This window comes from Vombatus ursinus, unplaced genomic scaffold, assembly GCF_900497805.2.
Source record: "Vombatus ursinus unplaced genomic scaffold, bare-nosed wombat genome assembly UNPS02008996.1, whole genome shotgun sequence".
NCBI lineage: Eukaryota > Metazoa > Chordata > Mammalia > Diprotodontia > Vombatidae > Vombatus > Vombatus ursinus.
Window position 1 is genome coordinate 5144839 of NW_020948774.1, and position 11318 is coordinate 5156156.

Below are 11318 nucleotides of genomic sequence, written 5' to 3' on the forward strand. Positions count from 1 at the left end.
GTCCTATAACTATAGGTTGGTTTGTCGGTGAGGATCTGCTAGCCTGTAGATACCTTACCAATGATGATGAGGTTGCTTGGTTTATTTTGTACTGGAAATTGAGGAAATGGGTTGTAAAAGAGACTATCACATCAGAAAAAGCATAACATTGCAAATAATACCCAGTTATTTTGAACCTGCATTCTGAACTTACTATGTCCTTTGAACAGTATCCCTCTTGCAAGAGACATCTTTGCATCATTTAAACCTTTACCCTTTAAATTCTGTCTTCTATTCAAAACTTTTTTTTCTCATCAGGAGAGAAAAGAATGGGGTTCCAGAAGAAGCTTGGATCTAGGAAATAGACCAGGGCATTAGCCCAGAGATGATATAAAAGAGTTCTCTTTCAGAGCAGCTATCTACCAGCCAACTCATAGCACATTTAGATTTAGCTAGTTCATTTAATAGACATAATTTCAGGAGCATCAAAATAGCACTGAAAAAATCTGATGTTCAAGCATATTCCAAATACAATCCTTCCCTCAGGGACTTCAGTGCCTGTGTTGGGTCCCAAGTGTTCTCTGTGGATCATCGGGAATGTTTGTGTTTCCTTATTCCCCACTGGTCAGATTCTTGCTGGGTTCCGAATACCAGAAATGGAAACTGGGCCAAGGATGCTACTTTTACGAAACATGTGAATCAAGTGAGCCAAACTTAGCTCCAATAGACAGAACCAAAACTTTAAGGTGTAAATAATCCACATATCTGTTCCATTACAATAATCCTGTGATATAATTAGTTCAAATATTATTATCCCTATTTTACAAATCAGAAACAGTCAGTGAATCAGTAAACATTTATTAAGTGCCTACTATGTGTCAGGCAATGTGCTAAGCACTAAGGATACAAGGGGGGGGAAGGGCAAAAGAATCTCTGCTCTCACACAGCTCACTGTCTGATTGGGGAGACAACACACAAACAATTATGTGCAAACTAACTATTTATAGGATCAACTGGAGATAATCAGCAGAAAGGAAGCACCAGCATTGAGGGAGGGTCAAGAAAGACTTTTTGTAGAAAGTGGAATTTTTAGTTGAAGGAAGACAAGGAAGCTAGGAGGTAGAGATGAGGAGGGAGAGTCTTCCAAACATAAGGGGAAGCCAATGAAAAATGTCCAGAAACTGGAGATAGAGTGTCTTGTGTGCATGTGTAAGGAACAGTTAGGAGATGGCTGTCACTGAATCATAATGGGTGCAGATTGGGCAGGGGAGCGATTGGGGGGAAAGGAGAAAGAGGAAGTAAAGTGTAAGAAGATTGGAAAGGTAGGTGGAGCCCTGATTGTGAATGGCTTGGAATGGCAAACAGAATGTTTTTTATTTGATACTGGAGGTGAGAGGTAGCCAGTGGACTTTATTTAATAGGGGGCAGGGTGATGACATGGTCTTGTGCTTTAGGAAAATCAATTTGACAGCTGAGTGGAGGAAGGACTGGAGTGGGGAGAGCCTTGAGGCAAAGCGACCTATAGTCTGTTGAAATAGTCCAGGCATGAAGTAATAGGGGCCTACACCAGGGTGGTGCCTATGTTAGAGGAGAGAAACTGAGGCTGAAAGAGAACTTTATATTACTTTGATTTTTTTTCAGTTTATAAAAATCTATTTTCTCTCCTGCTTGCTTACCTCTCCCCACCACTAGACAAGAAAAGAGAAAAACAAAGTCCTTGTAATACATTGTCAAGCAAAACAAACTTAAGGAAGATTTTATTAAAATCAAACAGTGTCAGAGATGGGACTGGAATCCAGGTCTGATTGTCAATCCAGCATGCCTTCTACCATACCATACTGTGTACACAAATGTACTTTAGGTCTTTTTGTGGGAGTTTTCCTTAATATTGATTAACCCACTCACTGGCTTGGTATTTGACACAATCAGTTGCACCCACCTCCTTGCCTTCAAGAGAGCCAGTTATTTGGAATTGAATAATAAATAATACATAAATAATACAAAATAAATAAATAATAAATAAAATATAGATGGTTAACACTTATTCAGATGTCTTAGTATTATTGTAGAGGATAAGACACCACAGGCTATGTGTCTTCAGAGGGCAAAAGTGAATGAGAAATAATTTAATCTGTGGGGATGGAAAGCTCTTTTTTTTTAAAGTTTCATTTGGTGGAATTAAAGTCTGAAATATGACCTATTAACACCTTCCTGACCATTCAGGCTTAGCACAGATCTGTGCCCTTCTTCTCTGGCACATATAGGTTGTGTCAGAGGAAAAGAAAGCCTTAAAAAGTTGCAGAAAGCACTGATGTGGGCAGTTTCTCCAAGTGAATCCTCACTTTGCTACACTCAGAGGTATATTGGATGAGTGGCCATCAGACCCATTCTAATTATGTTTCGCTCAGGGCAGACTAAAGGGGATTGGGACCTATGCCACACAGAAAAAGGAAATGGAGACACAGGGTACAGAATGGAACTGTTTATACTGACAAATCTCATTGTGGAAAAAAAAAAACAAAACAGATGTACCTGCTAGTGACTCATTGTGTCTCCTTTGTTTTTCTGATCATTTTGTATACTTCTGCATTGTTGATATTATGATACCCTCCCTCAGGCTTATCTGTCCAGAGAGAAGGCAAAACAGTGTCTGGTCTTTCTTTCCTACTAAAGATGCACTTAGCACAGTGTCTGACATATAGGAAGCACCTAAAAATGCCTGTGCCCACATGTTCCCTTGTCTGGCTAGGACATTACCCCAAGATTTTGGGTTGGTTTCTGCCTGTGTCACTTTTCTAGTACAGTCAGTGTACTATTTTATTCTAAACCTCATATAAGTCCACCTGCAGAGCACCACTTTGCAAAGACATCTGTTATTGGGTCCTGCCTGGGGATTCAGTTCTGGATGAGTGTATTGGATGCAAGAAAGTCATCTGTCCCTTAAAAACAAATCGGGATGTAGCTTGCTGAGCCTACTTACATCTAGTGTATGACTACTTCTGAACTACTTTTGAAAGAAAGAAGTATCTGGTTGTAGTAGATACAGCCTCAAGGATGTCAGTCATAGACCTGTTCCTCCTAAGGGGGAAAAATACTAAGGATGGAAATTTTCACACTTGTAAGTCACTGTAAGTGAATAACTAAGACTCCTGATTGAAAATAGTCTTAAAGAATGAACCCAGAATCAAGGTTTTTGAATCACTACTAGTGGATTTATGTGATATTAAATTGTAGCTGAGGGAAGCTGGGTGGTGCAGTTGGTAGTTTGCCAGGCTTGAAGCCAGGAAGACTCATCTTCCTCTGTTCAAATCTGGCCTCAGATACTTACTAGCTGTGTGATCTTGGGCAAGTCACTTAACCTTGTTTGCCTCAGTTTCCTCATCTGTAAAATGAGATAGAAAAGGAAATGGCAAATCACTTCAGTATCTTTGCCAAGAAAACCCCAAATGGGGTCAGGAAGAGTCAGACACAACTGAAGAAATGACTAACACAAGTTGTAGCTGGTATGTGTGTATGTGTGTGTGCTTGTGTGGGTGTGAGAGAGAAGAGAAGAGAAGGAAGAGGACGAGGAGAAATAGGAATAGGAGGAGGAAGCTGTGTTAGCTGGCATAAGGAGTTTGTTTTTCGTGATGATTTTTCAGTTGACATGAGCCATTCTCACCCTCTAGACTCTAGGTACTGATGAGATTGTCACTGCTATACAGCTACCCATCCCAGTAGCCTTGTTCATAGAAACATGGGACTTCACAGTAGATCCAGAATGAACCTTAAGAATCATTGAATCCATCCCTACCGCTGGCCTTAACCTATCCACTAAGATGGAGCATAAATCTAGTTCAGATTTCTTCCCTATAGTACATTTTTAATACAGTGCTTCATTGGCCCCATTTCTAACCTAAGTTTGCCCCATTTTTAAAAATGATATATGAAAATAAAATATAGGGAGTAATCATATTCTCCAAAGTAGGGAATAAATTATTTTAAATACATCACATTGCATTATTAATACATTAAGAGAGCTCATTATTTCAAGGAGGTACATGGTAGATCCTTCTATAAAATGCAAACTTTTTGTAATAAAAACATACATTACATAAAATTAGGCACATCTGTATTTCAGAATGGTCCTTCTTTCCAGAAGCCAGAAAAGACACACTCTATTCTTCAATAGCTTTTCTCCCATTGTTAGCTAAAAGGTAACTCTAGTTGATTTAATTAATTATTAATTGCAATTATTTCTCAATTAGTATGCTTTCTGAAATCATGGAGTAAGGGAAAATCAATTATCATTTCTCTCTAAAAATAAAGAGAAATAATTGTTGGTGAAGGCTAGAGGCAGGGGTTTCTAACTCATGTTGCTTATTCTTTAATGATACAACCAAGTAAATATTCTTCAAAAGAGAGATAATTCTCTGAGCACTTTTGAGAAAAGCCAGGTAGTCAATCTGGCTTAGAATTTCCATCAATGAGGAGCCTGTGTGTTTATCTGGTGTGACCCATGTAATGTCATGATAAAAATCCCTGAAGAATATTTCTGTTTTAAAAATGTCTAACTCAAATTCCTGCCCCATCTACAGGGCTATTACTTTCTTATAATCTCTGAACAATTATAGACTCAAGAAAATAAGAATATTAGAATTTTAGTAGACCTTATAGATTAACTTACCTAACCCCCTCATTTTACAGGGAAGGAAAATGAGTTTTAGAAAGCAGAGGTGACCTATGGCTCGTTAGACAGAGCGAGGACTAGAACCCAGGTTTATGACTTCTAATTCAATACTAGACTGCCATAAGTGAAGGTTTTCAATCATTTTTCCTACAGATGAAGTGTTTGCTACATTCTTTATACCATCATGTGATAGCAAGCAAACCTAGACAGAAAAAAAACCTTCTTGATAAATTTCTATTCTACATTGCATGTATGTCTACTTCATTTAATATTTAAAAACAGAGGATACCCAAACCCTGCTCCTATCTTATTTTTAAGAGAAGACAACTTTCAAAAACCAATTTGCCAAAGAAGCCTCTTGTTCCCACTAACTTGCCAAAAAAATAAGAAAAAGAAGAGACACCAAAAAAGAAGGAAAAATTAGTATAAGTTTAACACTTTCCCAAAGTTTATAAAAAAAACTTCTTTTTAAATAATCCTATCTTACCAGAGGCATTAAACGATTTACAAAGATACAATATGTAACCATTACAGATTACAAGTTAAACCATTTACAGAGATACAATATGAACTAGTTTGTGTTCATAAATGTCTCCCCTTCCCATTGCAAATCATATACCCATCATCAAGAATGTTTAGATGTTCCCTGAATTTGGGAAATGCTGATCTAGCCATTTATAGTTTCTCTAGATACTTATCTCCCTCCCTCTCCATCTCCCCCTCTTCTCTCTCTTTACACACACATACACACACGTACATACTTGTGAAATGAAACCCTGTATTGTCTTACCAAATTTGTACAACTGCTCAAGTTTGAACATAGCATAGGAAGAGAAATAGGAATACTTGATTTGATAAGGGATGTGAATAATCAGAGATCAAGACCAGTTTAATATGAATGGTGCCATGACATGGTGGGAACTACATTGAATTGTTCCTTAAGTCCAGAGAAATTCTTCCACAGCTTGTATTTCCACTGCATGTGCCTGACAGTGTATCTAAGTCAGCATCCCAAATTATTTATGCTTATATGTGTTCTTATGACCAGTGGGAAAGGGCAGGAAGAAGGCAATTTGGCAACCCACTTGGTTGGCAACTCGGTAGGTACTGTTGGAAATTGATCAGGGAAAAAGGAAATTGTACTCAAAAATAAATAGTCCTGGGAGAGCCAGACCCTCTAAAGAAAGGGATCAGATTCTTCCTTGTTGTCTTTTGTTCTTTATGCTCCCATTCCTGGAGCCCTTGGAGAAATGACTTAAAATATGAATATGGCTCATGTATAGAATCTTCCCAAGAAGAGATCTAAAAGATACTGATTATGCAATGGAGATCATATATAGGTCAGCTTTTTATTTCCTACACATAAAATAAATGCCTAAAACACAAAAAATTCATGAGCACATATTGACAGAGATTTAAGATATGATATGGTAACCCATGACTCCCATTGTATCCTTTTTTAAATTAAATTTATTTTTTAATTAAAAAAATCTATTTTCACTACCTCCCACCACTGCCAACCCCAGTGAAATAAAGATAAGAAAAACAAAACTAGTATGTGTGTGTGTGTGTGTGTGTGTGTGTGTGTGTGTGTGTGTACATATGTAAGCAAAAGGAATTCTCACATTAGTCATTTCCAAAGGCAGATGTCTCCATCTGTACCCAGAGTCCATTACATCTGCCAGGAGGTAGGTAACATGTTTTATTACGGTTCCTCTGGAGTCAAGGTTGGTCATTGCATTGATCAGAATTAATTCTTTCAAATTTGTTTGTCTTTACAATGTTGTTGTTATTGTATGAATTGTTCTTCTAGTTCTACTCACTTCACTCTGAATCAGTTCATACAAATCATCACAGGTTTCTCTGATTCCACTCCCTTTATCATTTCTTATATTACATCCTCATACCATATGTTCAACCTTCCCCAGTTGATGGGTATCCCCTCTCATTTATAATTCCTTGCTACTATGAAAAGGACTACTAGAAATATCTTTATACATATGTGTTCTTTCCCCTTTTTTTGATCTTTTTGAGACATTCATGTAGTAGTAGTATCAGCTTATCCCTTAGCTTAGTAGCTCTTTGGATATACTTCCAAGTTGCTTTGCAGATTGCCTAGACCATTTTATAGGTCCACCAGCAATGCTTGTTTTATCACAACTCCTCCAACATTTTTCATTTTCCTTTCTTGTCAGCTTTGCAGTCTGATAGGTGTGAGGCAGAACCTCAAAGTTGTTTTAACTTGCATTTTTCTAATGTTTAAGTGATTTGGGACATTTTTTCATATAGTTATGAGTAGTTTGGGTTGCTTACAATGGAAGACTGAATACTGATATTCTTTACCTATTCCTATCCTTTGACCATATGTCAATTAATTACATATTTTGGAAATGAGACCTTTATCAGAGAAATTTGATGCAAAGATTTTTTTTACATAGTTACTTATTTCCCCATCAATTTTAGGTGTATTGGTTTTGTTTGTGCAAAAAAAATTTAATTTTTAATTAAAATTGTCCATTTTACTTTTTGTGATAATTTCTATCCTTTTGCTCAATCATGATCTCTTCTTTTATCCATAGGTATGAAAGCTAATTTTTTCCTTGCTTCTCTAATTTGCTTATGATATCACCCTTTATTGTCTAAGTCACATGTATTTATAGCTTCTCTTAGTATATGGTATGAACTTTGATCTACTAGTTTCTGCCACACTGTTTTCCAATTTCCCACTAATTTTAGTTGAACAGTGATTTTTGATCTCAGTAGCTAGGATCCTTGGGTTCATCAAATACTAGGCTCCTTTGCTCATTTGCTTCCATATCCTGTATACTTAATGTCTTTCATTGATCATCCTCTATTTGTTAACTAGTTCCAAGTATTTTTGATGTTTAGTGTGTCGTAATAAAGTTTGAGATCTTGGACTGCTAGGCTTCATTCTTTCCCGTTATTTCTCTTGAGATTTTTGACCTTTTGCTCCTCTAGATGAATTAAGTTATTTTTTTTAGTTCTATAAAGTAATCCCTTGGTAGTTTGATTGTTATGGCACTGAATAAGTAATTTAATTTAGTCAGTGTTGTCATTTTTAATATACTGACTCATTCTACTCATCAGCAATTAATATTTATCCAATTATTTAAGTCTATATTCATGAATTGAGGTTGCATATAACATAATTATCTGAGGAGGGGAACTGAAATGAAGTCTATTCTCTACTATTCATTTCTCTAAGAAATAAAACAACAAAAAGCAAACAAACTTCAAAGGCCCCCAATTATGAACCACAGGTAGGAGGTACTATGTTTCCATCTGGGACTTTCTGAAACTAACCTCCCAGCTTAAAAAAAAAACAAAAAACAAAAAACAAAAAACAACTCAAACGTGTTTTGGAGGCTAACATCAGGCAAGAAAAAAAGGGATAAAAATCATAACACCTAAAGGCATCATCTTTGTCTGAATTTTTTTCCTCACTTGTGAAGGTATCACCCCTTTGCTCAAGTTCATTTCATCTGCTGATTTGCCAATTGACTCTAATTGGTAAATCCCAGTCAGTCAGCAAGCATTTATTAAGTGCTTACTGTGTACCAGGCACTGTGCTACATACTGGGGATAAAAAGGACTTTTTTCCTCCTACCTCTTAGGCTCTATAGTCAGCATGGCATTATTGCTTAAATAGTCACCCCAATCACTCATCAATTCATGGCAATGCAGTCTATTTGCTCCTCTTTCCCTTGGTGGCAAGGTCGGTGTTACTTGGTTTCAGACAATGATGCATTGCATTGAAGAAACATTTCTCCTGCCCACATTAAGGACTTCTGCTCTCCTTTCTTTCATTTTGTTTAAGTATTCTAATGTATTAGAACCATTTCACTTTATCACATGTCTAATGCAGCACATCAGAACAGTTGTGAGCAAGGTTTCAGTGCCTTGTGGCATTCCTGCACTCAACTCTTTTACTAGATAGGGACTTTACTCACTAGATAAGAGTTGCATATTAAAATAATACTTTATGTTATTTCAGTGGTCAAGTTTATTTGTTCTCCCTCTTCCAGTTTCTCTCCTCTTCAATTCATCCTACCAATCATCTTACTAATGCCCAAGTCTGATCATATCACTCCCCAGTTAAAAAATCTCCAGTGTCTGCTTGTTACTTGTTGGACAAAGTACAGTGTCTTTGACCCAGCATTCAATATCTTCCATAATCTGCCTCCAACCTACCTTTCCAGCCTGATTTTATTCCATATCACCTTTTTCAATTTATACTCCAGGTAAACTCAACTACTCACCTTTCTTTGATTTTCTTCTGTCCTGTACTCCCTTCGTGGAATTGTACACACATGCACACACACACACGCATGCATGCATACATACACACACACACACATGCACACACCATTTCATATTCCTAGAATGAATTATTTCCCACATCTCTTTCCATTCAAATCCTTTTTCTCCCGCAACGCCCACGTTGAGTTTTACCTTCCCTATGAAACCTTCCCTAATACAGTCCCCCGTCATTAGAAGTGATCAGTCTTCTCATATCTCTCATGCCATTCTGTTGACCTTTCCTCCTTGTTTTACTTTATCTCTCCCAACTCCCCATACCCACTTCTTTCCTTTAGTGTACTGTACTGAACACCTAGCATAGTGCCTTACACATAGTAGGCACATTATTTGATATTTTTAATGGAATTTAAGTTACTTTCTGACCTACACAATGGATTAAATAACATTACTTTGTGGTCTTTAGTTATTTCAGAAACTTATTGTCTTACTGAGAACAGACTCTTCTCAATTTGTCAATGTGATAAATAAGCTTTGGCGATATTATTGATAATTATATAAGAATTTTGAAATACTACACCAATACACATTTTAATCCATTTATGCCTTCTAATCCTTGGGATTTGGGCCTGTGATCATCTATCAGCCCTTTTATAGGAGATCTACCCAATGTACCAGAAGTCTTTTTTTTCGGCCTTTTAACATGTTGTGGATACAATGGCAGCACACCCTATCAGTTATTTCTAGCTCTTGTAACATGCTCAACCCACCTTCCTTTCTGATCATACATATTGTCTTTGATGTTGTCATTCTTGAAGGCTATGCCAGTGAAGCTCTGGCAGATTCTACCAATTTGGACAAGCTATAATCATGGGCCCAATGACAAACTCTTCCTGCTGTGTGTGGACCAACATAGCAAAGCAGGGAGAAGTTCATTACCAGTAGGGTGTTCCCCCTGGAAATGAATCCCTTGACCATGCCAACCTATGGTATGAAATTATAAAATATATAAATATCAATTCTACAATTTTCATCATCTGCTTTCTATCACTTGGTGTTATGCTGCCAAGGTAGCAAAAAATTCTTTAGAATTCGAGTTTCTGCTGTGTGCTGCCAGTGAAAGTCTTGGACTCTACAGTGTTTGCTTCAGACAAGATGGTCTGTGATCAATGTTTTCCGAAAGCTATTTGTTAACCTTTAACAGCGTGGTGATTCAGCAAAACTGTATGTAATCTATTTTTTAGCTTTTTCAGTTTGAGTTCTCAGCATTGAGTAGTTGCCTTACCAGGTCCCTATAACAAATTATTGAAGGCCTGTTCTCAAACACACACTTTGCATATTGTAAGCCAATCATTATTACCAATTTGTCCATTGAGTGTAGCAGATAAATGTGGTTCTTCTTCATGATGGAACAAAAGGTCTTCAAAAGGGCATTAGTGCATTCAAAGACTCCCTCTGCTTTTGAACCACTCCGTTTGCTTTCATGGTGCACCTTGTTCAAATTCCTAGAAGGCAACCCCAGACCATGTAAGAATCTCTGAAGTGTTTCATTTTTTTCTGTTTTATTGTGTTTCTAATAAGTAGTAATAAAGCATTCTTTAAATATGAATTAAGGCTTACAAAGTGCTTTATTCCCAATAGCTTCTGAGGTACCAGATGAACCTCAATTTACAAATGAGGAAAGTGCTACTCTGAGAAGTTTATGTACTTGTCCATGGTCACACAGTAAGTGTCTTGGGTAGGATCTGAACCCAGATCTCCTGATTCTACTATATTACTCTGCCATGTTTATATGTGAAACTGAGGTATAATTAGGAAATCTAGTAGCTAAAATGCCAGGATCCAAGGTGGACCTGAATTATGCTGTACCCCATGCTAATAATTGTCACATTATCTTGAGGCTTTAATGTGATACTGATCAGTATAAATACTGCCCTTCTGTGGAAGACACTGGGAATTATCTGATGGATTCTTAATGAGTGAGAATGGGAAAAAAAAGCTACAGAACTTCAGAAGCAAAGAAAATGTCTAACAGAGAATTTTTTACATTTTGGGTTTTTTTTTAATAAAAAAAGGGAAATTAAGCAACAAAAATTTACAAGAATGGAAAACACATGGAGATAACCCAGGAGAATGGAGCAGGGGGAAGGGGGGGACAAAAAGTAATGGGGACTTAATTGGAAGATAAGCTCTGGCTTTTATGCTTAGAAAACTAAGTGGGGAAAGCACACCTCTGATGTTTTCCTATCTTCTCAATCTGGATTGAGGTACAAGGTAGACCCTAACAAGTGCCACTAACCTGTAGAGAATATTTAATTTGGAGTCAGAAGACACAGTTTTAAATCTTGATTTTTGGGGGCAGCTAGGTGGTGCAGTGGATAGCGCTCTGGCC